General features: G+C 51.6%; 12 non-coding genes across 12 annotated transcripts; all 12 read left to right on the plus strand.

Annotated features, from left to right (window-relative positions):
* Positions 1 to 1,023: 1,023 nt before the first annotated feature.
* Positions 1,024 to 1,142, plus strand: LOC126327989 (5S ribosomal RNA). Its single transcript, XR_007561599.1, has one exon. It is a non-coding gene; the product is annotated as a 5S ribosomal RNA (ribosomal RNA).
* A 1,290-nt stretch (positions 1,143 to 2,432) lies between these two features.
* On the plus strand, positions 2,433 to 2,551 carry LOC126328004 (5S ribosomal RNA). The gene has a single exon (XR_007561613.1). It is a non-coding gene; the product is annotated as a 5S ribosomal RNA (ribosomal RNA).
* Positions 2,552 to 3,837: 1,286 nt separating this feature from the next.
* On the plus strand, positions 3,838 to 3,956 carry LOC126328016 (5S ribosomal RNA). The gene has a single exon (XR_007561624.1). It is a non-coding gene; the product is annotated as a 5S ribosomal RNA (ribosomal RNA).
* A 1,284-nt stretch (positions 3,957 to 5,240) lies between these two features.
* Positions 5,241 to 5,359, plus strand: LOC126328027 (5S ribosomal RNA). The gene has a single exon (XR_007561635.1). It is a non-coding gene; the product is annotated as a 5S ribosomal RNA (ribosomal RNA).
* Positions 5,360 to 6,641: 1,282 nt separating this feature from the next.
* Positions 6,642 to 6,760, plus strand: LOC126328038 (5S ribosomal RNA). The gene has a single exon (XR_007561646.1). It is a non-coding gene; the product is annotated as a 5S ribosomal RNA (ribosomal RNA).
* A 1,282-nt stretch (positions 6,761 to 8,042) lies between these two features.
* On the plus strand, positions 8,043 to 8,161 carry LOC126327993 (5S ribosomal RNA). Its single transcript, XR_007561603.1, has one exon. It is a non-coding gene; the product is annotated as a 5S ribosomal RNA (ribosomal RNA).
* Positions 8,162 to 9,443: 1,282 nt separating this feature from the next.
* Positions 9,444 to 9,562, plus strand: LOC126327994 (5S ribosomal RNA). The gene has a single exon (XR_007561604.1). It is a non-coding gene; the product is annotated as a 5S ribosomal RNA (ribosomal RNA).
* A 1,282-nt stretch (positions 9,563 to 10,844) lies between these two features.
* Positions 10,845 to 10,963, plus strand: LOC126327995 (5S ribosomal RNA). The gene has a single exon (XR_007561605.1). It is a non-coding gene; the product is annotated as a 5S ribosomal RNA (ribosomal RNA).
* A 1,282-nt stretch (positions 10,964 to 12,245) lies between these two features.
* Positions 12,246 to 12,364, plus strand: LOC126327992 (5S ribosomal RNA). The gene has a single exon (XR_007561602.1). It is a non-coding gene; the product is annotated as a 5S ribosomal RNA (ribosomal RNA).
* Positions 12,365 to 13,646: 1,282 nt separating this feature from the next.
* Positions 13,647 to 13,765, plus strand: LOC126327997 (5S ribosomal RNA). Its single transcript, XR_007561606.1, has one exon. It is a non-coding gene; the product is annotated as a 5S ribosomal RNA (ribosomal RNA).
* A 1,282-nt stretch (positions 13,766 to 15,047) lies between these two features.
* LOC126327998 (5S ribosomal RNA) lies at positions 15,048 to 15,166 on the plus strand. Its single transcript, XR_007561607.1, has one exon. It is a non-coding gene; the product is annotated as a 5S ribosomal RNA (ribosomal RNA).
* Positions 15,167 to 16,448: 1,282 nt separating this feature from the next.
* On the plus strand, positions 16,449 to 16,567 carry LOC126327999 (5S ribosomal RNA). The gene has a single exon (XR_007561608.1). It is a non-coding gene; the product is annotated as a 5S ribosomal RNA (ribosomal RNA).
* Positions 16,568 to 17,233: the final 666 nt, after the last annotated feature.

Here is a 17,233-nt window from a genome sequence, read left to right on the forward strand (position 1 = left end):
ACACTAGATCGCGTGTTAAAAAAAACCTGTTCCCGTCCGACCACCGAAGATAAGCAACAACGTTTTATATTCGGATCGGCGACCGCCTGGGAACTCTGGCTGTCTTCATTTCTTGCTTTCTTGTCGCTACCCCCCTGCCAGCCGTTTTTTCATGCTACCTTTCTCATGCGACAAAGATGCTTCCATACTGATTTTAAACTATCGTAAGATACGATATTAAGGAACTCAGTTTGAAAAGAGTGCGCCAAGGAAGACTTGCAAAGAGTCTCTGGAAATAACAAAACAGTATGAAGTGACAGAAATGTTGTGAAATACGTCAGGGCATATTGTTTTGTAGCAGTGCACAACGGCAAATTTGTAAACAAAAATTTACCTTTCGTCGCCTACAAGAGATGGATACTTTGTCGAAAAGCCTGTGTCTTGTGTGCATGCTTTCGCACCTTTCCACGGCACGGCGCGGCACAGAGCTGCTCTGGTAGCTCCGAACGGCCGCACACGTCGCCTCGGACACGCCGGTTCGGCCCGCGCCCCATCTCGCAGATGTTCCTCGTGCTTGTGCTGTCATATGGACCGCGACCCCGAGCGGCAGCGAGCGGCAGTCGAGCAAAGTCGGGACAAGTCGGGACGGAAGGTGACAGCCGATTATGCACCGTGCGAATTACGCAAATATCTAGAAGCGCGACGCGTGTCAGGCAGGTGAGAACGCTTCTCTCGGTCCAGCAGGACACTGCCACACCCCGCGCAGTCCACCCGCCGCCCGGCCGCGCGCAATCCCTGCGACGGACAACAATAACAAGGTGCGTCTCCCGCGAGTGTCGGAGGCCGCACGAACCAAACGAATGACAGGCGGTGCAACGAGCAGCTGTGTTGTGCGTCTGACCCACGTGGCGGCGCGCCGCACTGCGCGTCGCCTTCGAGGTGGAAGGACGTGCTTTGCGTCAAATGTGCCACCGAAAATGGCGATTGCGTGTATTGGGAGGAGAGGCGAAGCCTTCTTGTGCCGTGCGGCTACAGTATAAGGACGCCAACGGCCATACCATGTTGAATACACCGGTTCTCGTCCGATCACCGAAGTTAAGCAACATCGGGCCCGGTTAGTACTTGGATGGGTGACCGCCTGGGAACACCGGGTGCTGTTGGCTCCCTCTCTTCTTTTAAATTTTATGTCACTACACCTGCCAGCCCTCTTTCATACAAACTCTCAGGTGCGACGAAGATGCTTCCACAAGGCATTTTAAACTACTGTATTAAACGTAAGATGCGAAATTACAGTAATGAACTCAGTTTGTACAAGAATGCGCGGAGGGAAGAGTGCTAGGAACTCGTTGAAAATAACGAAACACTGCGAATCGACAGATGTGCTCTTGAAATGCGTCAGAGCCTACTGTTTTGTAGGAGCGCTAAATTCCAAAAACTAACTACAATTAAAAAAAACCTGTTCCCCGTCCGACCACCGAAGATAAGCAACAACGTTTATATTCGGATCGGCGACCGCCTGGGAACTCTGGCTGTCTTCATTTCTTGCTTTCTTGTCGCTACCCCTGCCAGCCGTTTTTTTCATGCTACCTTTCTCATGTGACAAAGATGCTTCCATACTGATTTTAAAACTATCGTAAGATACGATATTAAGGAACTCAGTTTGAAAAGAGTGCGCCAAGGAAGACTTGCAAAGAGTCTCTGGAAATAACAAAACAGTATGAAGTGACAGAAATGTTGTGAAATACGTCAGGGCATATTGTTTTGTAGCAGTGCACAACGGCAAATTTGTAAACAAAAATTTACCTTTCGTCGCTACAAGAGATGGATACTTTGTCGAAAAGCCTGTGTCTTGTGTGCATGTTTTCGCACCTTTCCACGGCACGGCGCGGCACAGAGCTGCTCTGGTAGCCTCCGAACGGCCGCACACGTCGCCTCGGACACGCCGGTTCGGCCCGCGCCCATCTCGCAGATGTTCCTCGTGCTTGTGCTGTCATATGGACCGCGACCCGAGCGGCAGCGAGCGGCAGTCGAGCAAAGTCGGGGACAAGTCGGGACGGAAGGTGACAGCCGATTATGCACCGTGCGAATTACGCAAATATCTAGAAGCGCGACGCGTGTCAGGCAGGTGAGAACGCTTCTCTCGGTCCAGCAGGACACTGCCACACCCCCGCGCAGTCCACCCGCCGCCCGGCCGCGCGCAATCCCTGCGACGGACAACAATAACAAGGTGCGTCTCCCGCGAGTGTCGGAGGCCGCACGAACCAAACGAATGACAGGCGGTGCAACGAGCAGCTGTGTTGTGCGTCTGACCCACGTGGCGGCGCGCCGCACTGCGCGTCGCCTTCGAGGTGGAAGGACGTGCTTTGCGTCAAATGTGCCACCGAAAATGGCGATTGCGTGTATTGGGAGGAGAGGCGAAGCCTTCTTGTGCCGTGCGGCTACAGTATAAGGACGCCAACGGCCATACCATGTTGAATACACCGGTTCTCGTCCGATCACCGAAGTTAAGCAACATCGGGCCCGGTTAGTACTTGGATGGGTGACCGCCTGGGAACACCGGGTGCTGTTGGCTCCCTCTCTTCTTTTAAATTTTATGTCACTACACCTGCCAGCCCTCTTTTCATACAAACTCTCAGGTGCGACGAAGATGCTTCCACAAGCATTTTAAACTACTGTATTAAACGTAAGATGCGAAATTACAGTAATGAACTCAGTTTGTACAAGAATGCGCGGAGGAAGAGTGCTAGGAACTCGTTGAAAATAACGAAACACTGCGAATCGACAGATGTGCTCTTGAAATGCGTCAGAGCCTACTGTTTTGTAGGAGCGCTAAATTCCAAAAACTAACTACATAAAAAAAAACCTGTTCCCGTCCGACCACCGAAGATAAGCAACAACGTTTATATTCGGATCGGCGACCGCCTGGGAACTCTGGCTGTCTTCATTTCTTGCTTTCTTGTCGCTACCCCTGCCAGCCGTTTTTTCATGCTACCTTTCTCATGTGACAAAGATGCTTCCATACTGATTTTAAACTATCGTAAGATACGATATTAAGGAACTCAGTTTGAAAAGAGTGCGCCAAGGAAGACTTGCAAAGAGTCTCTGGAAATAACAAAACAGTATGAAGTGACAGAAATGTTGTGAAATACGTCAGGGCATATTGTTTTGTAGCAGTGCACAACGGCAAATTTGTAAACAAAAATTTACCTTTCGTCGCTACAAGAGATGGATACTTTGTCGAAAAGCCTGTGTCTTGTGTGCATGTTTTTCGCACCTTTCCACGGCACGGCGCGGCACAGAGCTGCTCTGGTAGCTCCGAACGGCCGCACACGTCGCCTCGGACACGCCGGTTCGGCCCGCGCCCATCTCGCAGATGTTCCTCGTGCTTGTGCTGTCATATGGACCGCGACCCGAGCGGCAGCGAGCGGCAGTCGAGCAAAGTCGGGACAAGTCGGGACGGAAGGTGACAGCCGATTATGCACCGTGCGAATTACGCAAATATCTAGAAGCGCGACGCGTGTCAGGCAGGTGAGAACGCTTCTCTCGGTCCAGCAGGACACTGCCACACCCCGCGCAGTCCACCCCGCCGCCCGGCCGCGCGCAATCCCTGCGACGGACAACAATAACAAGGTGCGTCTCCCGCGAGTGTCGGAGGCCGCACGAACCAAACGAATGACAGGCGGTGCAACGAGCAGCTGTGTTGTGCGTCTGACCCCACGTGGCGGCGCGCCGCACTGCGCGTCGCCTTCGAGGTGGAAGGGACGTGCTTTGCGTCAAATGTGCCACCGAAAATGGCGATTGCGTGTATTGGGAGGAGAGGCGAAGCCTTCTTGTGCCGTGCGGCTACAGTATAAGGACGCCAACGGCCATACCATGTTGAATACACCGGTTCTCGTCCGATCACCGAAGTTAAGCAACATCGGGCCCGGTTAGTACTTGGATGGGTGACCGCCTGGGAACACCGGGTGCTGTTGGCTCCCTCTCTTCTTTTAAATTTTATGTCACTACACCTGCCAGCCCTCTTTTCATACAAACTCTCAGGTGCGACGAAGATGCTTCCACAAGCATTTTAAACTACTGTATTAAACGTAAGATGCGAAAATTACAGTAATGAACTCAGTTTGTACAAGAATGCGCGGAGGAAGAGTGCTAGGAACTCGTTGAAAATAACGAAACACTGCGAATCGACAGATGTGCTCTTGAAATGCGTCAGAGCCTACTGTTTTGTAGGAGCGCTAAATTCCAAAAACTAACTACATTTAAAAAAAAACCTGTTCCCGTCCGACCACCGAAGATAAGCAACAACGTTTATATTCGGATCGGCGACCGCCTGGGAACTCTGGCTGTCTTCATTTCTTGCTTTCTTGTCGCTACCCCTGCCAGCCGTTTTTCATGCTACCTTTCTCATGCGACAAAGATGCTTCCATACTGATTTTAAACTATCGTAAGATACGATATTAAGGAACTCAGTTTGAAAAGAGTGCGCCAAGGAAGACTTGCAAAGAGTCTCTGGAAATAACAAAACAGTATGAAGTGACAGAAATGTTGTGAAATACGTCAGGGCATATTGTTTTGTAGCAGTGCACAACGGCAAATTTGTAAACAAAAATTTACCTTTCGTCGCTACAAGAGATGGATACTTTGTCGAAAAGCCTGTGTCTTGTGTGCATGTTTTCGCACCTTTCCACGGCACGGCGCGGCACAGAGCTGCTCTGGTAGCTCCGAACGGCCGCACACGTCGCCTCGGACACGCCGGTTCGGCCCGCGCCCATCTCGCAGATGTTCCTCGTGCTTGTGCTGTCATATGGACCGCGACCCGAGCGGCAGCGAGCGGCAGTCGAGCAAAGTCGGGACAAGTCGGGACGGAAGGTGACAGCCGATTATGCACCGTGCGAATTACGCAAATATCTAGAAGCGCGACGCGTGTCAGGCAGGTGAGAACGCTTCTCTCGGTCCAGCAGGACACTGCCACACCCCGCGCAGTCCACCCGCCGCCCGGCCGCGCGCAATCCCTGCGACGGACAACAATAACAAGGTGCGTCTCCCGCGAGTGTCGGAGGCCGCACGAACCAAACGAATGACAGGCGGTGCAACGAGCAGCTGTGTTGTGCGTCTGACCCACGTGGCGGCGCGCCGCACTGCGCGTCGCCTTCGAGGTGGAAGGACGTGCTTTGCGTCAAATGTGCCACCGAAAATGGCGATTGCGTGTATTGGGAGGAGAGGCGAAGCCTTCTTGTGCCGTGCGGCTACAGTATAAGGACGCCAACGGCCATACCATGTTGAATACACCGGTTCTCGTCCGATCACCGAAGTTAAGCAACATCGGGCCCGGTTAGTACTTGGATGGGTGACCGCCTGGGAACACCGGGTGCTGTTGGCTCCCTCTCTTCTTTTAAATTTTATGTCACTACACCTGCCAGCCCTCTTTTCATACAAACTCTCAGGTGCGACGAAGATGCTTCCACAAGCATTTTAAACTACTGTATTAAACGTAAGATGCGAAATTACAGTAATGAACTCAGTTTGTACAAGAATGCGCGGAGGAAGAGTGCTAGGAACTCGTTGAAAATAACGAAACACTGCGAATCGACAGATGTGCTCTTGAAATGCGTCAGAGCCTACTGTTTTGTAGGAGCGCTAAATTCCAAAAACTAACTACATTAAAAAAAACCTGTTCCCGTCCGACCACCGAAGATAAGCAACAACGTTTATATTCGGATCGGCGACCGCCTGGGAACTCTGGCTGTCTTCATTTCTTGCTTTCTTGTCGCTACCCCTGCCAGCCGTTTTTTCATGCTACCTTTCTCATGTGACAAAGATGCTTCCATACTGATTTTAAACTATCGTAAGATACGATATTAAGGAACTCAGTTTGAAAAGAGTGCGCCAAGGAAGACTTGCAAAGAGTCTCTGGAAATAACAAAACAGTATGAAGTGACAGAAATGTTGTGAAATACGTCAGGGCATATTGTTTTGTAGCAGTGCACAACGGCAAATTTGTAAACAAAAATTTACCTTTCGTCGCTACAAGAGATGGATACTTTGTCGAAAAGCCTGTGTCTTGTGTGCATGTTTTCGCACCTTTCCACGGCACGGCGCGGCACAGAGCTGCTCTGGTAGCTCCGAACGGCCGCACACGTCGCCTCGGACACGCCGGTTCGGCCCGCGCCCATCTCGCAGATGTTCCTCGTGCTTGTGCTGTCATATGGACCGCGACCCGAGCGGCAGCGAGCGGCAGTCGAGCAAAGTCGGGACAAGTCGGGACGGAAGGTGACAGCCGATTATGCACCGTGCGAATTACGCAAATATCTAGAAGCGCGACGCGTGTCAGGCAGGTGAGAACGCTTCTCTCGGTCCAGCAGGACACTGCCACACCCCGCGCAGTCCACCCGCCGCCCGGCCGCGCGCAATCCCTGCGACGGACAACAATAACAAGGTGCGTCTCCCGCGAGTGTCGGAGGCCGCACGAACCAAACGAATGACAGGCGGTGCAACGAGCAGCTGTGTTGTGCGTCTGACCCACGTGGCGGCGCGCCGCACTGCGCGTCGCCTTCGAGGTGGAAGGACGTGCTTTGCGTCAAATGTGCCACCGAAAATGGCGATTGCGTGTATTGGGAGGAGAGGCGAAGCCTTCTTGTGCCGTGCGGCTACAGTATAAGGACGCCAACGGCCATACCATGTTGAATACACCGGTTCTCGTCCGATCACCGAAGTTAAGCAACATCGGGCCCGGTTAGTACTTGGATGGGTGACCGCCTGGGAACACCGGGTGCTGTTGGCTCCCTCTCTTCTTTTAAATTTTATGTCACTACACCTGCCAGCCCTCTTTTCATACAAACTCTCAGGTGCGACGAAGATGCTTCCACAAGCATTTTAAACTACTGTATTAAACGTAAGATGCGAAATTACAGTAATGAACTCAGTTTGTACAAGAATGCGCGGAGGAAGAGTGCTAGGAACTCGTTGAAAATAACGAAACACTGCGAATCGACAGATGTGCTCTTGAAATGCGTCAGAGCCTACTGTTTTGTAGGAGCGCTAAATTCCAAAAACTAACTACATTAAAAAAAACCTGTTCCCGTCCGACCACCGAAGATAAGCAACAACGTTTATATTCGGATCGGCGACCGCCTGGGAACTCTGGCTGTCTTCATTTCTTGCTTTCTTGTCGCTACCCCTGCCAGCCGTTTTTTCATGCTACCTTTCTCATGTGACAAAGATGCTTCCATACTGATTTTAAACTATCGTAAGATACGATATTAAGGAACTCAGTTTGAAAAGAGTGCGCCAAGGAAGACTTGCAAAGAGTCTCTGGAAATAACAAAACAGTATGAAGTGACAGAAATGTTGTGAAATACGTCAGGGCATATTGTTTTGTAGCAGTGCACAACGGCAAATTTGTAAACAAAAATTTACCTTTCGTCGCTACAAGAGATGGATACTTTGTCGAAAAGCCTGTGTCTTGTGTGCATGTTTTCGCACCTTTCCACGGCACGGCGCGGCACAGAGCTGCTCTGGTAGCTCCGAACGGCCGCACACGTCGCCTCGGACACGCCGGTTCGGCCCGCGCCCATCTCGCAGATGTTCCTCGTGCTTGTGCTGTCATATGGACCGCGACCCGAGCGGCAGCGAGCGGCAGTCGAGCAAAGTCGGGACAAGTCGGGACGGAAGGTGACAGCCGATTATGCACCGTGCGAATTACGCAAATATCTAGAAGCGCGACGCGTGTCAGGCAGGTGAGAACGCTTCTCTCGGTCCAGCAGGACACTGCCACACCCCGCGCAGTCCACCCGCCGCCCGGCCGCGCGCAATCCCTGCGACGGACAACAATAACAAGGTGCGTCTCCCGCGAGTGTCGGAGGCCGCACGAACCAAACGAATGACAGGCGGTGCAACGAGCAGCTGTGTTGTGCGTCTGACCCACGTGGCGGCGCGCCGCACTGCGCGTCGCCTTCGAGGTGGAAGGACGTGCTTTGCGTCAAATGTGCCACCGAAAATGGCGATTGCGTGTATTGGGAGGAGAGGCGAAGCCTTCTTGTGCCGTGCGGCTACAGTATAAGGACGCCAACGGCCATACCATGTTGAATACACCGGTTCTCGTCCGATCACCGAAGTTAAGCAACATCGGGCCCGGTTAGTACTTGGATGGGTGACCGCCTGGGAACACCGGGTGCTGTTGGCTCCCTCTCTTCTTTTAAATTTTATGTCACTACACCTGCCAGCCCTCTTTTCATACAAACTCTCAGGTGCGACGAAGATGCTTCCACAAGCATTTTAAACTACTGTATTAAACGTAAGATGCGAAATTACAGTAATGAACTCAGTTTGTACAAGAATGCGCGGAGGAAGAGTGCTAGGAACTCGTTGAAAATAACGAAACACTGCGAATCGACAGATGTGCTCTTGAAATGCGTCAGAGCCTACTGTTTTGTAGGAGCGCTAAATTCCAAAAACTAACTACATTAAAAAAAACCTGTTCCCGTCCGACCACCGAAGATAAGCAACAACGTTTATATTCGGATCGGCGACCGCCTGGGAACTCTGGCTGTCTTCATTTCTTGCTTTCTTGTCGCTACCCCTGCCAGCCGTTTTTTCATGCTACCTTTCTCATGCGACAAAGATGCTTCCATACTGATTTTAAACTATCGTAAGATACGATATTAAGGAACTCAGTTTGAAAAGAGTGCGCCAAGGAAGACTTGCAAAGAGTCTCTGGAAATAACAAAACAGTATGAAGTGACAGAAATGTTGTGAAATACGTCAGGGCATATTGTTTTGTAGCAGTGCACAACGGCAAATTTGTAAACAAAAATTTACCTTTCGTCGCTACAAGAGATGGATACTTTGTCGAAAAGCCTGTGTCTTGTGTGCATGTTTTCGCACCTTTCCACGGCACGGCGCGGCACAGAGCTGCTCTGGTAGCTCCGAACGGCCGCACACGTCGCCTCGGACACGCCGGTTCGGCCCGCGCCCATCTCGCAGATGTTCCTCGTGCTTGTGCTGTCATATGGACCGCGACCCGAGCGGCAGCGAGCGGCAGTCGAGCAAAGTCGGGACAAGTCGGGACGGAAGGTGACAGCCGATTATGCACCGTGCGAATTACGCAAATATCTAGAAGCGCGACGCGTGTCAGGCAGGTGAGAACGCTTCTCTCGGTCCAGCAGGACACTGCCACACCCCGCGCAGTCCACCCGCCGCCCGGCCGCGCGCAATCCCTGCGACGGACAACAATAACAAGGTGCGTCTCCCGCGAGTGTCGGAGGCCGCACGAACCAAACGAATGACAGGCGGTGCAACGAGCAGCTGTGTTGTGCGTCTGACCCACGTGGCGGCGCGCCGCACTGCGCGTCGCCTTCGAGGTGGAAGGACGTGCTTTGCGTCAAATGTGCCACCGAAAATGGCGATTGCGTGTATTGGGAGGAGAGGCGAAGCCTTCTTGTGCCGTGCGGCTACAGTATAAGGACGCCAACGGCCATACCATGTTGAATACACCGGTTCTCGTCCGATCACCGAAGTTAAGCAACATCGGGCCCGGTTAGTACTTGGATGGGTGACCGCCTGGGAACACCGGGTGCTGTTGGCTCCCTCTCTTCTTTTAAATTTTATGTCACTACACCTGCCAGCCCTCTTTTCATACAAACTCTCAGGTGCGACGAAGATGCTTCCACAAGCATTTTAAACTACTGTATTAAACGTAAGATGCGAAATTACAGTAATGAACTCAGTTTGTACAAGAATGCGCGGAGGAAGAGTGCTAGGAACTCGTTGAAAATAACGAAACACTGCGAATCGACAGATGTGCTCTTGAAATGCGTCAGAGCCTACTGTTTTGTAGGAGCGCTAAATTCCAAAAACTAACTACATTAAAAAAAACCTGTTCCCGTCCGACCACCGAAGATAAGCAACAACGTTTATATTCGGATCGGCGACCGCCTGGGAACTCTGGCTGTCTTCATTTCTTGCTTTCTTGTCGCTACCCCTGCCAGCCGTTTTTTCATGCTACCTTTCTCATGTGACAAAGATGCTTCCATACTGATTTTAAACTATCGTAAGATACGATATTAAGGAACTCAGTTTGAAAAGAGTGCGCCAAGGAAGACTTGCAAAGAGTCTCTGGAAATAACAAAACAGTATGAAGTGACAGAAATGTTGTGAAATACGTCAGGGCATATTGTTTTGTAGCAGTGCACAACGGCAAATTTGTAAACAAAAATTTACCTTTCGTCGCTACAAGAGATGGATACTTTGTCGAAAAGCCTGTGTCTTGTGTGCATGTTTTCGCACCTTTCCACGGCACGGCGCGGCACAGAGCTGCTCTGGTAGCTCCGAACGGCCGCACACGTCGCCTCGGACACGCCGGTTCGGCCCGCGCCCATCTCGCAGATGTTCCTCGTGCTTGTGCTGTCATATGGACCGCGACCCGAGCGGCAGCGAGCGGCAGTCGAGCAAAGTCGGGACAAGTCGGGACGGAAGGTGACAGCCGATTATGCACCGTGCGAATTACGCAAATATCTAGAAGCGCGACGCGTGTCAGGCAGGTGAGAACGCTTCTCTCGGTCCAGCAGGACACTGCCACACCCCGCGCAGTCCACCCGCCGCCCGGCCGCGCGCAATCCCTGCGACGGACAACAATAACAAGGTGCGTCTCCCGCGAGTGTCGGAGGCCGCACGAACCAAACGAATGACAGGCGGTGCAACGAGCAGCTGTGTTGTGCGTCTGACCCACGTGGCGGCGCGCCGCACTGCGCGTCGCCTTCGAGGTGGAAGGACGTGCTTTGCGTCAAATGTGCCACCGAAAATGGCGATTGCGTGTATTGGGAGGAGAGGCGAAGCCTTCTTGTGCCGTGCGGCTACAGTATAAGGACGCCAACGGCCATACCATGTTGAATACACCGGTTCTCGTCCGATCACCGAAGTTAAGCAACATCGGGCCCGGTTAGTACTTGGATGGGTGACCGCCTGGGAACACCGGGTGCTGTTGGCTCCCTCTCTTCTTTTAAATTTTATGTCACTACACCTGCCAGCCCTCTTTTCATACAAACTCTCAGGTGCGACGAAGATGCTTCCACAAGCATTTTAAACTACTGTATTAAACGTAAGATGCGAAATTACAGTAATGAACTCAGTTTGTACAAGAATGCGCGGAGGAAGAGTGCTAGGAACTCGTTGAAAATAACGAAACACTGCGAATCGACAGATGTGCTCTTGAAATGCGTCAGAGCCTACTGTTTTGTAGGAGCGCTAAATTCCAAAAACTAACTACATTAAAAAAAACCTGTTCCCGTCCGACCACCGAAGATAAGCAACAACGTTTATATTCGGATCGGCGACCGCCTGGGAACTCTGGCTGTCTTCATTTCTTGCTTTCTTGTCGCTACCCCTGCCAGCCGTTTTTTCATGCTACCTTTCTCATGCGACAAAGATGCTTCCATACTGATTTTAAACTATCGTAAGATACGATATTAAGGAACTCAGTTTGAAAAGAGTGCGCCAAGGAAGACTTGCAAAGAGTCTCTGGAAATAACAAAACAGTATGAAGTGACAGAAATGTTGTGAAATACGTCAGGGCATATTGTTTTGTAGCAGTGCACAACGGCAAATTTGTAAACAAAAATTTACCTTTCGTCGCTACAAGAGATGGATACTTTGTCGAAAAGCCTGTGTCTTGTGTGCATGCTTTCGCACCTTTCCACGGCACGGCGCGGCACAGAGCTGCTCTGGTAGCTCCGAACGGCCGCACACGTCGCCTCGGACACGCCGGTTCGGCCCGCGCCCATCTCGCAGATGTTCCTCGTGCTTGTGCTGTCATATGGACCGCGACCCGAGCGGCAGCGAGCGGCAGTCGAGCAAAGTCGGGACAAGTCGGGACGGAAGGTGACAGCCGATTATGCACCGTGCGAATTACGCAAATATCTAGAAGCGCGACGCGTGTCAGGCAGGTGAGAACGCTTCTCTCGGTCCAGCAGGACACTGCCACACCCCGCGCAGTCCACCCGCCGCCCGGCCGCGCGCAATCCCTGCGACGGACAACAATAACAAGGTGCGTCTCCCGCGAGTGTCGGAGGCCGCACGAACCAAACGAATGACAGGCGGTGCAACGAGCAGCTGTGTTGTGCGTCTGACCCACGTGGCGGCGCGCCGCACTGCGCGTCGCCTTCGAGGTGGAAGGACGTGCTTTGCGTCAAATGTGCCACCGAAAATGGCGATTGCGTGTATTGGGAGGAGAGGCGAAGCCTTCTTGTGCCGTGCGGCTACAGTATAAGGACGCCAACGGCCATACCATGTTGAATACACCGGTTCTCGTCCGATCACCGAAGTTAAGCAACATCGGGCCCGGTTAGTAATTGGATGGGTGACCGCCTGGGAACACCGGGTGCTGTTGGCTCCCTCTCTTCTTTTAAATTTTATGTCACTACACCTGCCAGCCCTCTTTTCATACAAACTCTCAGGTGCGACGAAGATGCTTCCACAAGCATTTTAAACTACTGTATTAAACGTAAGATGCGAAATTACAGTAATGAACTCAGTTTGTACAAGAATGCGCGGAGGAAGAGTGCTAGGAACTCGTTGAAAATAACGAAACACTGCGAATCGACAGATGTGCTCTTGAAATGCGTCAGAGCCTACTGTTTTGTAGGAGCGCTAAATTCCAAAAACTAACTACATTAAAAAAAACCTGTTCCCGTCCGACCACCGAAGATAAGCAACAACGTTTATATTCGGATCGGCGACCGCCTGGGAACTCTGGCTGTCTTCATTTCTTGCTTTCTTGTCGCTACCCCTGCCAGCCGTTTTTTCATGCTACCTTTCTCATGCGACAAAGATGCTTCCATACTGATTTTAAACTATCGTAAGATACGATATTAAGGAACTCAGTTTGAAAAGAGTGCGCCAAGGAAGACTTGCAAAGAGTCTCTGGAAATAACAAAACAGTATGAAGTGACAGAAATGTTGTGAAATACGTCAGGGCATATTGTTTTGTAGCAGTGCACAACGGCAAATTTGTAAACAAAAATTTACCTTTCGTCGCTACAAGAGATGGATACTTTGTCGAAAAGCCTGTGTCTTGTGTGCATGCTTTCGCACCTTTCCACGGCACGGCGCGGCACAGAGCTGCTCTGGTAGCTCCGAACGGCCGCACACGTCGCCTCGGACACGCCGGTTCGGCCCGCGCCCATCTCGCAGATGTTCCTCGTGCTTGTGCTGTCATATGGACCGCGACCCGAGCGGCAGCGAGCGGCAGTCGAGCAAAGTCGGGACAAGTCGGGACGGAAGGTGACAGCCGATTATGCACCGTGCGAATTACGCAAATATCTAGAAGCGCGACGCGTGTCAGGCAGGTGAGAACGCTTCTCTCGGTCCAGCAGGACACTGCCACACCCCGCGCAGTCCACCCGCCGCCCGGCCGCGCGCAATCCCTGCGACGGACAACAATAACAAGGTGCGTCTCCCGCGAGTGTCGGAGGCCGCACGAACCAAACGAATGACAGGCGGTGCAACGAGCAGCTGTGTTGTGCGTCTGACCCACGTGGCGGCGCGCCGCACTGCGCGTCGCCTTCGAGGTGGAAGGACGTGCTTTGCGTCAAATGTGCCACCGAAAATGGCGATTGCGTGTATTGGGAGGAGAGGCGAAGCCTTCTTGTGCCGTGCGGCTACAGTATAAGGACGCCAACGGCCATACCATGTTGAATACACCGGTTCTCGTCCGATCACCGAAGTTAAGCAACATCGGGCCCGGTTAGTACTTGGATGGGTGACCGCCTGGGAACACCGGGTGCTGTTGGCTCCCTCTCTTCTTTTAAATTTTATGTCACTACACCTGCCAGCCCTCTTTTCATACAAACTCTCAGGTGCGACGAAGATGCTTCCACAAGCATTTTAAACTACTGTATTAAACGTAAGATGCGAAATTACAGTAATGAACTCAGTTTGTACAAGAATGCGCGGAGGAAGAGTGCTAGGAACTCGTTGAAAATAACGAAACACTGCGAATCGACAGATGTGCTCTTGAAATGCGTCAGAGCCTACTGTTTTGTAGGAGCGCTAAATTCCAAAAACTAACTACATTAAAAAAAACCTGTTCCCGTCCGACCACCGAAGATAAGCAACAACGTTTATATTCGGATCGGCGACCGCCTGGGAACTCTGGCTGTCTTCATTTCTTGCTTTCTTGTCGCTACCCCTGCCAGCCGTTTTTTCATGCTACCTTTCTCATGCGACAAAGATGCTTCCATACTGATTTTAAACTATCGTAAGATACGATATTAAGGAACTCAGTTTGAAAAGAGTGCGCCAAGGAAGACTTGCAAAGAGTCTCTGGAAATAACAAAACAGTATGAAGTGACAGAAATGTTGTGAAATACGTCAGGGCATATTGTTTTGTAGCAGTGCACAACGGCAAATTTGTAAACAAAAATTTACCTTTCGTCGCTACAAGAGATGGATACTTTGTCGAAAAGCCTGTGTCTTGTGTGCATGCTTTCGCACCTTTCCACGGCACGGCGCGGCACAGAGCTGCTCTGGTAGCTCCGAACGGCCGCACACGTCGCCTCGGACACGCCGGTTCGGCCCGCGCCCATCTCGCAGATGTTCCTCGTGCTTGTGCTGTCATATGGACCGCGACCCGAGCGGCAGCGAGCGGCAGTCGAGCAAAGTCGGGACAAGTCGGGACGGAAGGTGACAGCCGATTATGCACCGTGCGAATTACGCAAATATCTAGAAGCGCGACGCGTGTCAGGCAGGTGAGAACGCTTCTCTCGGTCCAGCAGGACACTGCCACACCCCGCGCAGTCCACCCGCCGCCCGGCCGCGCGCAATCCCTGCGACGGACAACAATAACAAGGTGCGTCTCCCGCGAGTGTCGGAGGCCGCACGAACCAAACGAATGACAGGCGGTGCAACGAGCAGCTGTGTTGTGCGTCTGACCCACGTGGCGGCGCGCCGCACTGCGCGTCGCCTTCGAGGTGGAAGGACGTGCTTTGCGTCAAATGTGCCACCGAAAATGGCGATTGCGTGTATTGGGAGGAGAGGCGAAGCCTTCTTGTGCCGTGCGGCTACAGTATAAGGACGCCAACGGCCATACCATGTTGAATACACCGGTTCTCGTCCGATCACCGAAGTTAAGCAACATCGGGCCCGGTTAGTACTTGGATGGGTGACCGCCTGGGAACACCGGGTGCTGTTGGCTCCCTCTCTTCTTTTAAATTTTATGTCACTACACCTGCCAGCCCTCTTTTCATACAAACTCTCAGGTGCGACGAAGATGCTTCCACAAGCATTTTAAACTACTGTATTAAACGTAAGATGCGAAATTACAGTAATGAACTCAGTTTGTACAAGAATGCGCGGAGGAAGAGTGCTAGGAACTCGTTGAAAATAACGAAACACTGCGAATCGACAGATGTGCTCTTGAAATGCGTCAGAGCCTACTGTTTTGTAGGAGCGCTAAATTCCAAAAACTAACTACATTAAAAAAAACCTGTTCCCGTCCGACCACCGAAGATAAGCAACAACGTTTATATTCGGATCGGCGACCGCCTGGGAACTCTGGCTGTCTTCATTTCTTGCTTTCTTGTCGCTACCCCTGCCAGCCGTTTTTTCATGCTACCTTTCTCATGTGACAAAGATGCTTCCATACTGATTTTAAACTATCGTAAGATACGATATTAAGGAACTCAGTTTGAAAAGAGTGCGCCAAGGAAGACTTGCAAAGAGTCTCTGGAAATAACAAAACAGTATGAAGTGACAGAAATGTTGTGAAATACGTCAGGGCATATTGTTTTGTAGCAGTGCACAACGGCAAATTTGTAAACAAAAATTTACCTTTCGTCGCTACAAGAGATGGATACTTTGTCGAAAAGCCTGTGTCTTGTGTGCATGTTTTCGCACCTTTCCACGGCACGGCGCGGCACAGAGCTGCTCTGGTAGCTCCGAACGGCCGCACACGTCGCCTCGGACACGCCGGTTCGGCCCGCGCCCATCTCGCAGATGTTCCTCGTGCTTGTGCTGTCATATGGACCGCGACCCGAGCGGCAGCGAGCGGCAGTCGAGCAAAGTCGGGACAAGTCGGGACGGAAGGTGACAGCCGATTATGCACCGTGCGAATTACGCAAATATCTAGAAGCGCGACGCGTGTCAGGCAGGTGAGAACGCTTCTCTCGGTCCAGCAGGACACTGCCACACCCCGCGCAGTCCACCCGCCGCCCGGCCGCGCGCAATCCCTGCGACGGACAACAATAACAAGGTGCGTCTCCCGCGAGTGTCGGAGGCCGCACGAACCAAACGAATGACAGGCGGTGCAACGAGCAGCTGTGTTGTGCGTCTGACCCACGTGGCGGCGCGCCGCACTGCGCGTCGCCTTCGAGGTGGAAGGACGTGCTTTGCGTCAAATGTGCCACCGAAAATGGCGATTGCGTGTATTGGGAGGAGAGGCGAAGCCTTCTTGTGCCGTGCGGCTACAGTATAAGGACGCCAACGGCCATACCATGTTGAATACACCGGTTCTCGTCCGATCACCGAAGTTAAGCAACATCGGGCCCGGTTAGTACTTGGATGGGTGACCGCCTGGGAACACCGGGTGCTGTTGGCTCCCTCTCTTCTTTTAAATTTTATGTCACTACACCTGCCAGCCCTCTTTTCATACAAACTCTCAGGTGCGACGAAGATGCTTCCACAAGCATTTTAAACTACTGTATTAAACGTAAGATGCGAAATTACAGTAATGAACTCAGTTTGTACAAGAATGCGCGGAGGAAGAGTGCTAGGAACTCGTTGAAAATAACGAAACACTGCGAATCGACAGATGTGCTCTTGAAATGCGTCAGAGCCTACTGTTTTGTAGGAGCGCTAAATTCCAAAAACTAACTACATTAAAAAAAACCTGTTCCCGTCCGACCACCGAAGATAAGCAACAACGTTTATATTCGGATCGGCGACCGCCTGGGAACTCTGGCTGTCTTCATTTCTTGCTTTCTTGTCGCTACCCCTGCCAGCCGTTTTTTCATGCTACCTTTCTCATGTGACAAAGATGCTTCCATACTGATTTTAAACTATCGTAAGATACGATATTAAGGAACTCAGTTTGAAAAGAGTGCGCCAAGGAAGACTTGCAAAGAGTCTCTGGAAATAACAAAACAGTATGAAGTGACAGAAATGTTGTGAAATACGTCAGGGCATATTGTTTTGTAGCAGTGCACAACGGCAAATTTGTAAACAAAAATTTACCTTTCGTCGCTACAAGAGATGGATACTTTGT

Source organism: Schistocerca gregaria, unplaced genomic scaffold (assembly GCF_023897955.1).
Source record: "Schistocerca gregaria isolate iqSchGreg1 unplaced genomic scaffold, iqSchGreg1.2 ptg001082l, whole genome shotgun sequence".
In the NCBI taxonomy this organism is placed as follows: Eukaryota; Metazoa; Arthropoda; class Insecta; order Orthoptera; family Acrididae; genus Schistocerca; species Schistocerca gregaria.